Consider the following 17692-nt stretch of genomic DNA (forward strand, 5'->3'; position numbering starts at 1 on the left):
ATTTCGTCCTTCCACTTTGATTTTCCACAAACTATACATGAGTCTAAATGCTCGTTACCCTTATAGAATAACATACAATCATTTCGACAAGCAGGCATCTTCTCATATCCAAGCCTCATGTCTCTCAGAAACCTCTTGGCCTCATATGTACTATTGGGCAACGCTTCATCATTCGTTGGCAGTAATTGATTGATAAACTCTAGCAAAGAAGTGAATAACATGTTACTTAGACCACCTACACACTTCAAATTGTACAGATGTACAATAGCACTCAATTTGCTATGATTGGTTTTATCATGAAGTGGCTTCTCCGCTTGTTTAAGCAAATTGTAGAATTTTCTCACACTATCCTCGTGAACTTCTTCATGCACTACTACATCCGCCTATGTTTCCATTTGAGGTACACAGGGGTCTTCTATGACCTTGTGCATGCCGAACACATCACGCAACATGGCTCGCATATTAATGGACTCATCTAGGATTGGGGCCGTAGCTGTGGCCGGACGAGTCGAATTAGAGCCTTTAGCAGGAGGCCCAATTTTTTCTCCATGCCAAACCCAATTGATGTAAGTGGGCATAATTCCCACTCCTACTGTCAAATGATCATATACGTCCTATTGTCTTAGTTGCCTATTCAAGCAACATTTTTTACATGGGCACAAAATGACCTTCCGAGTTCTAGAGTTAGAAACCGTAAATGTAATGAACGACTTAACGCCTTCAAAATATTCCTCAGAACCTCTAAACTTTGTCATCCAACACTTGTCCATAGCGTGTCAACACTATAATTTTAATTGCATACCAATTATATATGAATCAATTAATATATCTAAGACAAATTTAGTAATTAACATATCATAAATGCAATTTTGTCAAATCAATTAATTGACTTATTATCATTTAATTAAATTTAATTGCATATCAATTATATATAAATCAATTAATATATCTAAGACAAATTCTAATTAACATACCATTAATTCAATTTTGTCAAATCAATTAATTAATATATTATCATTTAAACGCCAAAAAGGTTCACCCCTCCACAACTCGTAAAGAAAACCCAAATCTTTCCATAAAAACTCTCTTCAAAACTTAGTAATGACATTCAAAGATTCAAAAATTCTGGAGAAAGCGTATTCCTAGGATTGAAAAAGCAGTTTACTTTAAATAAACGCCCCCCACAGCTTCTCAAATTTACAACTATCTAAACAAAACAAATTTCCACCCTGAAGAACACAAACTTTTAACTGAAACCCCTTGCTTTGGCACTAACAGGAACTTGAATTTAATTTGGTAAAAGCTCTATTGAACTGTGTAAGATTTAAACCAACAAAGATTTGATGCTAGTAGTGGTATGGTTGAAAGCCATAAACATAAAAATAACATAAACGAAATCTTTAAAGATCCAAACCCATAACCATACAATACCCATGTGTGTGTGTATATATATATATATATATATATATATTGAGAGAGCGGAGAGAGAGATCGACTCGCCTGTGTGCTAGAGAGAGAGAGCTGCCAGAGAAAGATAAGTGTGTCGGAGTGAGGGAGAGAGAGATCAATCGAGAATGAGAGTGAGTTTGTGCGTTTAGAGTGAGTGAGAGTGGGGACATGCAACACTATTGGAACATCCCCACTAATTTTAGTGGGTGATGAGTGCCAAATATTGCATATTTGGACTCCCTTAATTTCTATTTGTTAAGCCTTTAGTTTGGTTATTTTTTAATGTTTCTGTTAGTTTTGGTGTCTTCGTGTTTTGTAGGTTGTTAAGAGAAAACTGTGGCATTAAAGTGAAAATTGTAAGGAAGTAGGAAACAAGTGAAATTCTAGAAGTGGGATCGAGCACATAGTACCATGATGCGCTCGAGCCCAGTAAGGCCCATTCGAGCGCATTCCTGCATTTACTTAAGCAAGCAGCACCCATGCACTGGGCCGCAGTAGCCTTAAAAAATTCCCAAGTACGCTCGACCGCACCTCTTGTGCGATCAAGCGCACTCTGGCTGACCTGGTAGAGCCCAAGCCCTATGTTTTTAGTATTTATAGCATTCTTTTCTTTTGTAAAACATATGTTGGAGGCGCCGTTCGGAGAATATGTTTGGCTTTGTGTCATTCTTGAGCTCTAAGTACGCTTCTTTATGTAAGTTTATTCAATTTTATGTTTTCAATTGAAGTTATCATGTTGTTTTTAGTCATGAGAGACTAAAACCTTTAACTAAGGTTGAAGAAAAGCCTAGCCATTGAGTGGCAATTTCATTCTCATTGTTTTATTCATACAATTCCGATTTTCAATAAAGTGTTGTTTCATTCGAATTCAATTAGTTGATTAATTTCTTTTAATTCAATGTTTGATTATTATTTGTAAAAATATTGGATATTCGATTTGTTTCATCCGACGGATACATCGAATCATTCAATTGAAATCGGATATCCATTGTGATTCGTTTATCAAACGGATACATTGGATGATTTAATTTCAATTGGGTATTCTTTTTTATTTATTAAATGTTTGGATTCATCGGATGTTTTAATATGCGTTTTGATGGAACATAGAACAATACATAGGGCTTATGTGTTTGTCAGTAGTATGAGTAAAACACGAGAATGGATTGTTGTTATTTGGTTAGGTGAATTCTGAAAACCTTATTGATTTTATTAATTTGATTTACAATCATTTTTGGGGAAAATGCAGTTTACCCCTCCTGAAGTTTCAGGGGTTTTTCAATTTTAACCTCAAAGTTAAAAAATTGGCAATCTACCCTCCTGAAGTTTCAAAAATTGGCAATTTAAACCCTCAGTTTAATTTTTCCGTCTAAATTGATGGAAATCTATGAAATTACATCATTATCCTCAGGCTTTTTTTTTTTTAAAAAAAAAAAAAAATTCGTCCAATTTAACGGAAATTAGTAATGGAAGGTTTAAATTGCCAATTTTTGAAACTTCAGGGGGGTAGATTGCCAATTTTTGAACTTTAGGGTTAAAATTGAAAAACCCTTGAAACTTCAGGGGGGTAAATTGCATTTTGCCCATCATTTTTCATTTAGTTTTCCTTTTTGTAAAATCACACAAAAATTTGGAACTAGGTTAAGATATTATTGACTTAGATAGAAATTGACTTTCACGATGCAATTCCCTACAGATTCGACCTCGCACTTGCGTAAACTATATTACAAACAACTCGTGCACTTGTAAGTATTTTCAAAACTCACAACAAGTTTTTGGCGTCATTGCAAAGGAGTTGTTTTGTTTGTGAAAATTGATTTTTGTTTAAATTAATTTTAGTTTTCTACTAGTTTAGGCAAATTTTTGTTTCATGTTCTTCTTGCAATTTTTTTTTTATTCGTTTCTGTGTTTTTATCTAACAAAAAAAAAAAATATTCACAAAAATAAAAGAAGCAAAACAGTAACCAAATGCAAAAACAGAAAACAAAATACTCACAAAATGGACCAAAAAGAATTTGTAAAAATTTTACTTAGCTGCTACAAGTCTACTGATGCTGTCTGAAGAGATGCGCTGGAGCTCAGGTGAGGAGCGATCGAGCGTAGGCGTGCGCTGGTTCGTCAGGTGTGCTGCAGCTGCGTTGGTGCGCTCGAATGGCAATGTTGTGCGCTCAAGCATGCGTGTGTAGTGCGCTGGAGCATAGGCGCGGAACCGGTGAGTGTCGGTGTGGCTCGCCTTGCTGCCTTGTGCTTGAGTGAGCTCGAGTGTGTTGAGGTGCGCTCGAGCGTACTTTGTCGTCACTATTCATGAGATCTATTATTTTAGGAAATGTGTTACCATTTTATGGGATAGTGACACATCACTTGGGAACCAACTTTTGAGGAGAAAATTTGATAAGTGTAGTATTTCTACTTTGATATTGACTGGTTCTTAGCTTAGTAATTAGTCTATAGTGTGTGATTTATTTACTTATTAATTAGGCAATGGCTTATTGTTGTAGCACATAATAAACTGTGGAACCAAAATTTTTTTTGTGGAAGTAGCAAAAAATTGGAATAATAAGATTTAAAAGCACATAATAATTAAATCTCTTATTGTCTTAGTAGTGTAACCATCACAAATTAATAGGAAGAGGTGGAGTCAACTGTCAAGGATATAATTAAAAGAACCCTAAAAAAGGAAGAAATAAAGAATTTTTTTTTTTAAAAAAAAAAAACAAAAAAAGAGAAAGGGAAGAACCAACACTTTTCTTTTGGTTGATAATGATAAACCAACACAAAATGTAATTATAATAATTAGAATAATAATCAAATGGAATATGTTTAGGGAGTCACTTTCTAATCTTAATTATATAGTAGGCATGAACAACAATTAATATTAAAGAAGATATTAAATTAAAAACAAAACATTATTTTTTCATGAAGTCATCGTACATGTAATTAAGTCTTCATTGATGTGTAATTAGTAATTAAACAATTGGGTCAAGTTGAAGAATTTAGTATAAACATAATCCATCTTTTGGCGGCTAAATAAAATAATATTATCAATTGAATCATTAAAAGCTTCTAATTCAATTGTTTTAGAAGGTGAATAAATAAATAAAAATTAATTAATTAAATAAATGGGTATCTGAAAGGAGGCTATTGCTTACCAAAAGATTAAAGAAAATGACAAGGTTAGGAAAGCTGATCATCGTAATCTAAGCATCCAATCAGACGGTGAGAAATTTCTTTATTGTTTGTAAAAGATGATCATTCATGGCGGTCCATCATTTTGCAGTCTTCCTTGTCTCATACGCTACTACATTTTCCTTATAGAAAATAGGGTCATAGGGTTACTCTATTGTGTGTTGCTCCACCATGCCAAACTACCTGTACCTTACAACCTTTCCGTCTCAATTTCATCATAATTATGGCTTTCATGACCCGCATGGATTTGCCTATGCACCCAACTACAAGATACATTTACAAGAGAAAAAAAGATGTTGAGTCAATGTTGTTGTTATAGTTTCTGATGTAGGAGTGTTTGCCAAAGAATAAAACATTTATTCCCCAGAGAAAAAAAAATGTGTATATAGAATCCCCATTTTTAAATAGCACTGGATCAAGCCAAATGAGAAATAACAAACAACATATTTTCTTAGGTAAGTGAAATCATATTTGGTGAAAAGAAGTGATTCATTTCCTCACATGATCCTTCCTCTATCCTTCTACTTTTCAAAATTACCATTGAATGTATAGCTTGTCTCGTGATGAGAAATGATTAACAATGCATGCATGATTGACAAGTTAGCCATATAATTATTTGAATAATTATGAACTGCCACCTCAGTTTGTAAAGGACTCTAGTAAATGGTATCTCAGTGCGTGTATGTCTACTAGTAAATTTCAAAAAAAGAAATATGGAAATTCTAATACAGCAAGTTCGATCTAGTAATATTTAGTGCTAGTTCCACCATCTGCCTGCAGTCCCTGTATGGACGTAATTATAACAACACCTTACCTGTTGTGGCACTCATTAAACATGCTAATTATTTTCCCATGAAAAACGTTTTCAACATAAAAATGTGTCGTCCCTAGTTTATTTTTTTATAAGCTAATGTATTGTCTTTCCTTATTTTCTTACATTATGTCACTTTGGGATTTGAAAAAATGCTACACTTATCAAATTTTCTCCTTAAAAGTTTGTTTCTAAGTGATGTGTCACATGTGTCACCATTCCATGAGATCTATTGTTTTGGAAAATGTGTCACAATCTCATGGAATAGTGACACATCACATGGGAACCAACTTTTGGGGAGAAAATTTAGTAAATATATCATTTCTACTTTGATATTCACTAGTCCTTAATTAGCTTTGTAATTAGTCCATAATATTTGGAGAAGTTCTACATATTCCAAATTTTCTTCCTTAAAGTTGGTTCTCAAATGATGTGCAACTCATAAGATGGTGACACATCATTTGGGAATCAACTTTGGGTTCAAAAATTTTGAGATGTTTATAGCATTTCTCTAATATGTGTGATTTATTTACTTATTAATTAGGTAATGACTTATTGTTGCAGCACATAATAAACTGTGGAACCAAAAATATTTTTGTGGAATTAGCAAGAACTTAGAAAAATAAGATTTAAAAGCACATAATAATTAAATCTCTTATTGTCTTAGTAGTGTAACCATCATAAATTAATAGGAAGAGGTGGAGTCAACTCTCAAGGATATAATTAAGAGAACCCTAAAAAGGAAGAAATTAAGAAATAATAATTAAAAAAAAAAAAAAAAGAGAAAGGGAATAGCCAACACTTTTCTTTTGGTTGATAACGATAATTTTATTACACCAGTTTAAGAAAAATACCTTCTGCCTGTCAGACATAATAGTCCAACTATTTTTGCCTTTAGATCACACACACACACACACACACACACACACACACACACACACACACACACACACACATATATATATATATATCATTCCAAAATATGAATAAACCATTCCCACGACTCTCTGGTCTCGGCCTCGGCAATTGCAAATGCAATGGAGAACATGTCGTCGCTGGCGTCATTCCCTATAGCACACAACAATTTCCCCACATATTGTCCCTTAAGATGACAAGCATCCAAACTAATGATGGGCCTACAACCATACTTGAACCCATTCTTACAAGGATCAAGGTAGATATACATTTGTTGGAAGAATGCTCCCTCTGGAAGCACTACTACCAATGTTGGTACTTAATAATGCCAACGGGTATCTCCTTGTTTGACAATATTGCTTACCATGGCTACCAAAAAGTTGTAATAATGCCTCATTTTTGGCTCCCCAGCAACGAAAAAGGGTCCATCTATGTTACGTTCTCTCTTCACCATCTGTTGTAATGCATATATATGGGGTCCATGTAGGATCATCCTTGAAACTTGACTTATACATACGGACAAGATACTCGACATCAGCTTTACTGTTTTCATAATGATTACCACACACATGCTTCGGATAGAAAGTTTTAATTTGTATTGAAGTCCTCTTAGCATCAATAGAGGCATGGACCCTACATGAGCAATGTCTCTCTCTACAGATTGCACTAACTCTACCCTTGTCATTATGCATGTAGAAGTAATCGAACCCATTATGCACAACATAAGTCTTCAGTGCCCTCTTAAAGGAATATGTATCTGCAAATAACATTCCATTTTCAAGCTCCACTGGAACTTTCAAGTCACGTTTCTCATTAAAATCCTTATATTGCTTCCTTTTATTTCCAACATCATCAGAATCACTACCTTCTAAGCTTCTAAAACCATCACTATCATCATTAGATTTTTCATCCCCACTGCCGACTCCTTTCGAAAGCGTGCTACAATCAACCTTGTCCCACTAGTTATCCATGTTGTCCTTATCTGTGTTGGGCACTTCAGAATAAAATACGTCATCATCTTCATCATTAGTTTCATGGAAGTCACTCAACTGAGACTTGTGATCTTCATCTTCAACCTCAGCCTTATTGGTCTTCCTTGGCCTACCAACACCTCTCCTACCGTGCCTGGCAGCACCTCCCCTACAACCACCACTGTTTTTTTTTACCAGCCCCGATGTTATCCATACCAACCTTAACATTATCCTAATCTTCATCTTGCAAAACAGGTTGACCATCAGGTGTTTTTCTTTTTCTTAGTCTGGTGGTTGTCGTCCTCACAGCAGTGTCTTTTCTTCTTCTTACTGAAAAAATAAAAAAATATAATGATTAACCTACTGCGATTATAAAAGAATAAACTTAAAACCAATAAACTTAAAAGAATATAATCTTAAAATGTACCTCCTCTTGTACATAAAATCTCAAACGACTAAAAGCTTAAAATAATAATCTTAAAATAATATATGCCTATAAACCAATAAAATATAAAGAATAAAATAATTAACCACCAATGTATATAATGTACATCCTCTTGTGGAGGTCCTTTGCTTGCTTGAAGTTGCATAGTTAGTGGTAACACTATGAATTGCCCCCTTCTTGACCTGTGTGGTTTTTGATCTTTTTGATTGTCCATGTTCAGCTTCCCCAACATCTCCTCCCCCATGTACACCATCAACACAATCTCCTCCATGCAAACCATCCCCAACATCTTCTCCATGCAGGCCATCCCCACCATTTCCTCCATGCAGACCATCCCCAACATCTCTTCCATCTGCACCATCTCCCTCATGCACATTATCCTCAACTACTACCCCACCTCTCCCTTCTACATCATGTCCTCCCTCATGCACATTATTCTCAACTATTACCCCATCTCCCCTTTCTCCAACATGTCCTCTAGGAGCTGGCAGGAAGAAATGCTCATCTACAAGTCCAACATCATCCACCATATATTGAACATATAAATGCACTTCTTCCAAACTGTAACTTTCTAATATGTTAACAAAGTCCACCACATCTGCATCACCTCTCAAAGGTAGCACATCTACATGATTCTCACCGAGATTGTACCAGCATCCCACAATGTTGATATATCCTAAATCGTGAACTAGCTCCTTAATTTCCCACAAACTTAATATCATACTCTTTTACCTTATAAACATCACCACTAATATACTTAAATGGATTTGGTTGCATTGTCCCACTGTAACACCCCGGGAAAATCAATTAATTGGTAATTGACTCTATGGTTCGTCTTCCAAACCTATCCCTCACGGGATAAGACTTAGGGATCATAACCTCTCATAAACGAGAGCATTCAATGGAAGGCTTTAAACTACAGGAATAAAGAAAGCAATAATTAAAGCCACAATTAAGAGCACTAGAGTAAAGATAACATCTCATAACATAGATAGATCATCAAATGTACTGGTCAACAGAACCGTCACTAAAATATAGGTTACAAACCAAGATCATTGTCTAAAAAATAATAACAAAATATATTAACGCCTAATCTTAAGTAGTGCAAGCATGATCACTATCCCTATCATCTTTGCCTGTGTGGGTCCTCCATCATCCAACATTGACTTCAACCATACCAGGTCCATATCCTAAAAAATGACCTGCATCAGGTCTTGAGCAACCACCATGATCTGGTTCGAAGGTATCCTCCTCTATGCTAGCTAAACCGCGCAATTATTCATTGTATGCTATCGTCCATAATACTAGTAGCTCGACTGAGTCCGACCACAGGTGGCCTACGCTACTAGTGATGTACGTCCTATAGATACCCACCCAATAAGACTGCGTCGGTCATGAAATAACAATTGGATCCCAAGCCCATATATCAACACATACTTTTGACTATAAAGTTAACATGTATAGTAAGCCTATGACCGTTATCCCGCATGTATCGGTGTACCATGTCATACGATGCAATTAATCTTGTTCGTATTTTGCATGCATGCTTTTACAAGTCTCATTTTCGTTATCTTGTTAAGTAGCACATTTTCACAATTACTAGAGTTCATAATGCAGCAGAAAATATGTTTCATGAGAGTTGTAAATATTCATGTTTTGGTACACAAAATAGTTGTGCAATGCAAGAAAAGAAATGGAGAGTATTATGTGAGTAACTCACCTGGGTTGAACAAGTTCTTCGAGTAATCCTCCAAACGATCCAGGTTCTCCAAATCTGTTGAAAACCTTCTATTAGTCCTAAGTCCAACTAAAACGAACCTAAGACTTAAGAACAGGGGTCGTAGGGTGCTTGGCCAAAAAGGCCTTCCCCTGAACGTCCCTAGTCGAGCGCTCGGCCCTAGGGGCGAGCTTTCGGCCAGTGAGGTTTAGGTAGAACCTCATTTGGTCCAAATGCCTCCTAACCCTTCCTCGATTCGTCCTAAGGCCACATAAAGGGTTTTTAACCTATCTTAACTAAAGCAACGTCTCCAAATGATAAGATTAAGCCTAAACGGAAGAGAAAACTTAAAATGAGATTAAAGCTTAAACCTCTACACAACAACTGTCTAAACGACTGAAAACAAGAACTAGCATAAAAACCTAACAAAACAAAGAGGAAAAGGGCTGAGGTTACGTCAACATGCAAGTCCTCCAAGAAGCACCTCCTCCTTCACCAAGGACACTAAAGAAACGCTCACAATCTCACAAACCCTCAAGAACCAAACCAACAGAGCTTCCCTTAAGCTTTAGAGGCGAAAATGGCGGTTTAGAGGCGTAGGGGTGGTTTAAATAAAGGGAGAGAAGCTGAGGGCACTGCAGGTGTACTCTGAAAAGGGGTGAGTGCTCGTGTACTTGGGGGTCGAGCACTCGGGTGGTCCATGCTCGACCTTTGAGTTACAGGTGGCATGCGCGGGTAAAAACTAGCGGTCAACAAAAATTTAACTAGCGCTCGGCTTGGTCCCCCCTACGAGCGCTCGTGTACTATTGTCAGACGAGTGTTCGTGTGGTCCCCCACGCAAGCGATTGTGTATTGTAGCCCTGAAACTCAAAAATGTCAAAAATACCCATCTATGTATCCTTAGTAACCCAAAGTCTAATTAACCCTGTAATTAAGCTGTCTTATGCCTAGTTAATTATTTGGGTCACTATACCCACCATGGTGAATGGTTACATTGACCAACATATCTGTGGCAAGGATTAGAGCGTAATTAACCTTAGTTACAATATAAGTTGAAGTAAAGAGAGTTCTCAGTACAATTAGAGTTTTTTTTTAAAAAAAAATTGCATTGTGAACATGCCAACACTGCATGAAAGACAGTAGAAACGTTGTATATCTTGACAAGCATTGAACCATGATTGCAATAAAAACGTGATAAATAGTGGACTAAATAAATATGCGGTCAACCACAAATGCAATAGACAATGACACAACCCATGTGCACGAGTTATTTTATTCATATAAAGATCTCTCAACTATCAAAATAACACAAATTTTGGTTGTAATTACTCCCAACCCTTTCAACACGCTTGACCCACAACCAATTGTCAAAAGACGACATTGGGAACAAAACACGACCCACAAAGGAACAAACCTAGGCTATTATGGAAAAAACTACTAAACCCCAAAAGTTTACAATGAAAAAAGGGAATAAAGTTCAAAAAAATAGTTTTTCTTACTTCAAAACCGACCAAAAAGCATTGATTGGAAAGGCAACACACAGTATAAAATACAAACAAGACTTTCATTTGGCAGAATCAACAAACACGATTTAACACAAATTACCTTCGACTTGAACCCACTGCTTTCGCATAATCAATATTTGGCAATGAACCCAATGCTTTTGCAGAATCAACAATGACAACAAATCCACGATTTGGCAACGAACCCTCTTCTTTTCCTTCCAAAACGCTTTTAGTGAGTGAGTGAGTGTGGACGACCGGAATGTGAACGGAACCCTAGCCTAAGATGGGAGTGTGAGTGCTGCTTTGGGGATTTTTGATAAAAGACCTAGGTTTCAAGATAAATTCCCCCATGTACTTGCTACGCATTTATAATAAAACTCATCGTTTTGCCCCTAATTTCAAAACAGTGCGTTTTGATCCTACATTTTGACTGTGACACGCAGGATCAAACCTTGGATTGAGATGGCAATATACCAAAATGGTGCGTTTAGTTAAGGATAGACGAATGTCAATCATTTGGGAGAAAATGCAATGGATGGGCTTAATTCACCTTTTTGATTGACCTAGGTAGTAAAAATTCAAAAAAAAAAAAAAAAGTTGAGAGAGCTTTTGTTTTCATGCGTTGACTCAGGGATTTATTAGAAACTTTATCAAAAAAATATTGAGTGAAATATAGTGTGTACTATTCACTCACCAAATGAATTAAAAAAATGGTTTTCTCTTTCCCCTTTTTTTTCTTTTTTGTTTCTTCTCTTCCTTTAATCGTTAAAGAAATAATAAACAAATATTTGGAAAAAGAATATTTAAATGGAATAGTGAAAGTGAATTGTTAAAATAGTGAGGCTGTTGAAGATGCACTAAAAAAATGAATAGTTAAAATAGAGAAAAATATATTTTTAGTTATTTTGGTGAGGCTGCTAAAATGCTTCGATTGTGAGTACTGTTCACTCACTATTTTTTTTTTTTTTTTTTTTTGGGGGTCAAATTGGTATGGCTGAAAATTAAGGTTTTAAGGCTTTTTACCAAATTGGCTCACCAAAATAACCAAAAAATAGTTTTGGTGAAGCTGCAAATAGTGCTCTTATAATTTCAAGGTGTCTTGTTTTGTTCCCAGCAAAAAAAAAAAAAAAAAACTAAAATAAAAAAGAACAAGAAGAAGAAGAAGGGTCAGTTGTATACTAGGAGTTCATCTTAGACTATCCCTTAGTGTATAATATACGATTTATTGAAACAAATTTTTAAGGTTTGTTGATTTTATTTTTTTGGCAATTTAAGGTTTATTGAATTACAACTCTCAACAACCTAAAAAGAAAAAAAAAAAAAAAGAAAAGAAAAAAAGGCGCCAAATTACTGTAAAAATCGGATTGTGAGAGAGCAATACAATAATACAAGCGACGTGTTGCTAAATGTGCGTTTAACGTTGCGATTTCATAGATAAAATGTGTGATTTTAAATTAAATTGCAAAAAATAAATTGTTTGGGATTGCATGTTTTAAAATGCACAATTTTAAAAAGCCCAACCGTGATATTAAATGTCAAACTACGATTTTGCCCAACATTTAACTGCGTTTCTAAAAATTATATTTTAAAATTGCATTTTTTGAGATCGACCCTAGGAAAGGCCCAATTACTATGACTACTATGAAATATGCAATCACATACGAGTACCTCTCCTTTTCAAAAAAAGCGACCACAAATTAGGAGCACATGGACTGTTATCTATCCATCAATTTTTTTTTTTTTTACCGTATGAATTACCTATTTCTGCTCTCCTTAGGCTATATACTACTGTTGTTAATTTGTTTTAAATATGGTGTCTGGTTTTTATATTAGAATGGCTTTTTTTTTTTTTTTTTTTTTTTTTTTCAATTCATGATAAATTGACAACCATATTCCTGTACTAGTTCTTGATGGAAAATGTGAGGTGTTTTCTTGGCCTTAAATAAATATTATTTTCTAAGAATCAGGTAAAAAACTAAGGGTCAAATTTTTTAATGAATAACTTTTTTAAGAATCAGGTAAGAGAAATAGGGTCAATTTTTTTAAAAAATAATATTAACTTAGGACAAAAAAATACCTAACATTTTTTTTTTCTTAATTTATTCTATTTCGTGTAAGGAAGAAAATCTACGGGGTATCAAAATAGAATCATTTCATGTTAAAAGAAGGGTACAAATAGGGCTGTTAAGTGAGCGAAGCGTCTCGCGAGCAAGCTCGGGCTCGGCTCGCATAAGCTCGGCTCGTGCTCGACTCGAATATTAAATGAAGCACTTCATGAACACAAATCCTAACTCGAATATTAAACGAAGCAAGCTCGGCTCGACTCGGCTAAGCTCGTGAACAGCTCGTATAAGCTCGAGTGTGTGTATATATATATATAAACTAAGTAATAGATAATTAATTATAAATCTCATAATTATTAAAACCTTAAAATTGCATTTATATTTAAGTGTTAGAGAATGAAAAATTCTAGACCCTTCGTGATGAAGGAGAGAGAGAGCAATCATTAAAAAGACCTCGATTCAATTAGAGCATATCCAAATGAAAGGAAGAAGAATCAAGCAGAAACTATTGAGGGAGATTGCGAAAGGCATAAACTATTGATGAATCAAACAGACCCAAACACTATCACTACATGTCTGGTGAGTGAGAGTGAGAGAGTGGGAAATGAGAGTTCAGGTGGAAGATCCGTTGTGACTGGTGAGGGGGATTGAGAGAGACACGTTAAAAAAATATTTTTTTGTAGGGTGCATTGTCCCAATGCAGTCTGAATGCAACCTGTTAAGTTGTCCCACATTGTTAAGAAAACATCAATCTCTAAGTTTGCTTATCTATAAAATGATGCATATCCTCTCTCTTTGAAACCAAATGCCTTGCTGTATTGACCCAGGCTCCATACTCGACTAGCTAGGCTAAGCAAATACTCATATGCAAACTAACTTCTTAAGTCGTTTAAGAGTACTTGAAGTTAAAAAAAAATTTTAAAACAAAAATATTAAATATAAGAGCCAGCTCGCGAGCTAGCTCGGCTCGACTTATTATTAGCTCGAGCTCGATTTTTTTGGCTCGCCCTTGAGCTCGACTCGAGCTCGAGCTCGAGTAAAATTTAAACGAGCCAAGCTTGAACAAGGGAAGCTCGCCCAAGCTCGGCTCGTTTACACCCCTAGGTACAAATAGTCAAATACTATTCAAATGTCAAACTTTTTATGATGGGTATTTGTATTGGATTTGGCTTAAGTTGTGCTGTAGTCTTTTTTTTTTTGGTTAGATTTGATTTGATTTTTTATACTTGAAATTAAATATGGGCAGTTAAAAAAACTAGTAGTAGTCTTTTGAAAAAAGTACACGTACATATATATCACCTAGTTCCTAAGGAATAGCTCAATCGGATAAAGACCACGCTTCATGAAGCGGAAGTTATTAGATCGAATCATTTCATCTTTTTGTGTGAACATGTAAAAAAAAAGAAGGTAAAGTCTATTTAACTCCTTCAAACTACCACTTTCAATGACAATTTACCTTCCAAATTATGAATTGCGATAATTTACCTTCCAAACTACCAAAACAATGACAATGAACAATATATTAAAAAATGACGAAATTACCCTTACTAAAATAAAAATAAAAATACTAAATTTTATTTTTTTTTTCAAAATTTTAAGGGTATTTTTGTCTTATTGAAAATTTTATAGGAGTAATTTCGTCATTTTGCTAGTATTGGGGGGTACATTGTCATTATTTTGGTAGTTTGAGGAGTAAATTGTCGTAATTAATAGTTTGAGGGGTAGATTGTCATTGTGGTGGTAGTTTGAGAGGAGGTTAAGTGAACTTTACAAAAAAAAAAAAAAAAGAGTACGTGTATCTCCTCAAACTACCAACCCGTTGTTAATAACTTAATATTAGGGCTGGGTATCGGTCGGTTAAGACCGGTTAATGGACTTATCGGTCGGTTAACCTATAAGCTATCGGTTAATCAAATCTTAACTGATTACCGACCGATAAGAAGTCTTAATCGAAAATTATCGGTCAAATCGGTAATTAGTTAACCGGTCGGTTAATCGGTCGGTTAAACCAGTTTGGGTTTTGTGGGCTTTTTTACTAATTGCTAATTGGGCCAAAAATTAATTTGAGAATTGCTAGATTGAGTTTTGTGGGCTTTTTTTTTTTTTTTTTTTAGTTTATATTAATATAATAAACTCTTTCTCTTATTGGGAGCATCATCTGAGATTGCTCCATGAGCAGAAATGCAGAATCGATTCTACTGTTCTAGCTTCTGGAAGCCCATTTCGTTCCAATGAACAAAATATGTCAACCAAAAAATCAAGCTTTATCTGATTCAAAATGTCAAAATTGAAATTCTTCATTGGAAGGAAATTCGACGTCGTTTTGGTTTTAACTTTTAATAATAAATATAAAATTTTAAAAAATTAAAAATTAAAATAACTTATCGGTCATATCGGTTAACCGATAAAAAAATTTTAACCGACCGATAAGCTTATCGATATAAAATTTTTAACCGATTACAGACCGATAACTATCGGTTACGGTTAATATCGGTTTGGTTAAAGTCGGTAATCGGTAATCGGTTAATCTGCCCACTCCTACTTAATATTGCCCAAATTACCAATTATGCTAATGTCTCTTCTAAACTAGCAAAAAATATCAATGTCCTCTTTAGTCTTTAATGATAAAAATATCCTTTATAATTTTTTTTTTTTAAAAAAATTTATATTGATTTAAAGCAAGGGTGCTGAGGTTTTTTTTTTTTTTTTTCGTCTTTTGTTGTTGTAATTGTTTTTGAATTTATAAATATAATAGTAATTTAAGATATATATATATATACTTTTCCCTAGTTTTTTAAAGCCGAATCTATATGAATTTAGGTTTAAAAAATATTTTAAAAAAAAGAACAAAAGATTTATTCTCCATTTGAAAAACACGATTATTATTTTCTAATAATAACTGTTACAAAACTCAAAAACAACTCTCTCTTCCTACGTATCGTCAGAATCATCTCTTCGCTTCTTACCCAACCCGTACTCTTGGTCCTCGCCTGGCTGAGTTTAATGCTTGGGTTGAAGTTATTTGATTAAAGTAAGTTTATTTTACCTGAATTATAATTGTTTTATTTATTGTGTTTAAGCTCTGTGACTGTGTGTTGTGTGTGGAATTTTAGGCATTGGATTTGTGGGTCTGTTCTTTTATATCTTATTTTTCTTACAAAATGGCAACATCCTCCTAGAAGGGGGAGTAGCAGGGCGTATGGCCATGGTGCTGTGTTCTTCTTATTTTATTTTTATTTTTCTTGTTGGATTTGTGGAGGTGAGATTGAATAGCTTTGGTGGTGACATGGGTAATGGGGGAAATAACCTGCGTATTGAGATGTGAATGCCTTTGAATTGGTCCTTGTTTTTAATCTTCTAGGTGTTTCAGCGGGGGAGGGATGGATTTAGCCGTGCTATTTGTTGATAGGTATTTTTATTTCTTTTGTGGTGGTATGGCTACCAATACCATGTCTATCCTATGAGAGTGACCTCAATAGTTGTGAGCCAGGGGAATTTGTGCTTTATATAAAGAACGCATGAGTTTAATTAGCACTCATGTTTTGTACGTTGACTGATTTGTGGCTATCAGTGTCTAATTCCTGAACTAGTTATATTATATATTCAGTACATGATGCTGCCCTGCTAAATTAAAACAATATTTGTAGGTAGGATCATTTCATTTCCTTCACATTTGGTGTTGGTATGCTATTGTTTGCGATTAGGATCATTGCCTATACCAATTTTTGGTCTCACCGAAATGGGTTCCTACTTGGGTGCTTTCTTACTGAATGATTATAATAAACGAGCATTTTTTTCATTATTACTTTGTTTGAAAAGTTTTTAAAGGCTCCCACTGCCTCTGCGGATGTTGGGTCATTGCTAACATTGTATACATATATTGTTTAAACAGAATTGAAATTTGTATTTGAATCTGTTTTCTCCCATTTGGGCATAATAAAAGTTTGAATCATTGAATCTATTGTTTTACGGCTTTAGAAACATATGGGTATTCAAAATAAACGTAAAGAAAATCTCAATTTTGAATGTAAATTAGTATTTTCTTCTAAGCCGACATCAATGTTTAACTCTGAAAGTTTTTGGTTCTATCTTGAATCAATAATTTCTTTTGGATTTGAATTTTTCCTTCAGCCTTTTTTTTTCCCTCCTGTTTTCTGTAGATGGTGCCGATCTTTCATTTGCAATTCAGTAAGACAGATTATGAATTGTTCTCGATGTTTATCATACTGCAATCTGCGTATTGTGTCTTATTTATGATGATGCACAAGGGTTGGGTGAAAATAACAGAAAATACAAGTCCAAATGTTTGATCATTTTACAAGAAATTGAGATAGCCATTTGTTTGGCAAAAGTTAATGATAGATCTAGTAGTTTGCTAGCTTCTCATGGTTGTTACAGAGAATGAGAATGGGGGCAATTTAATTTATCGAGACACTTTCTTCACGTGTAGTTTATTGAGTTGGTTTTCTACATGTTTCTCTTTGCACCTGTACGTTTTCATGCATTATTTTGGATTTAGCTGTCTGGAACCTTTTTATTCTAGGGTTTGCATAAACTAATTTAGCTATTATCATTGCATGCAGATCCAACACCAGGAAAACCCTATCCTTCACCATGGTTGGAATCCTTGAAA

The sequence above is a fragment of the Corylus avellana genome, chromosome ca1, assembly GCF_901000735.1.
Source record: "Corylus avellana chromosome ca1, CavTom2PMs-1.0".
NCBI lineage: Eukaryota > Viridiplantae > Streptophyta > Magnoliopsida > Fagales > Betulaceae > Corylus > Corylus avellana.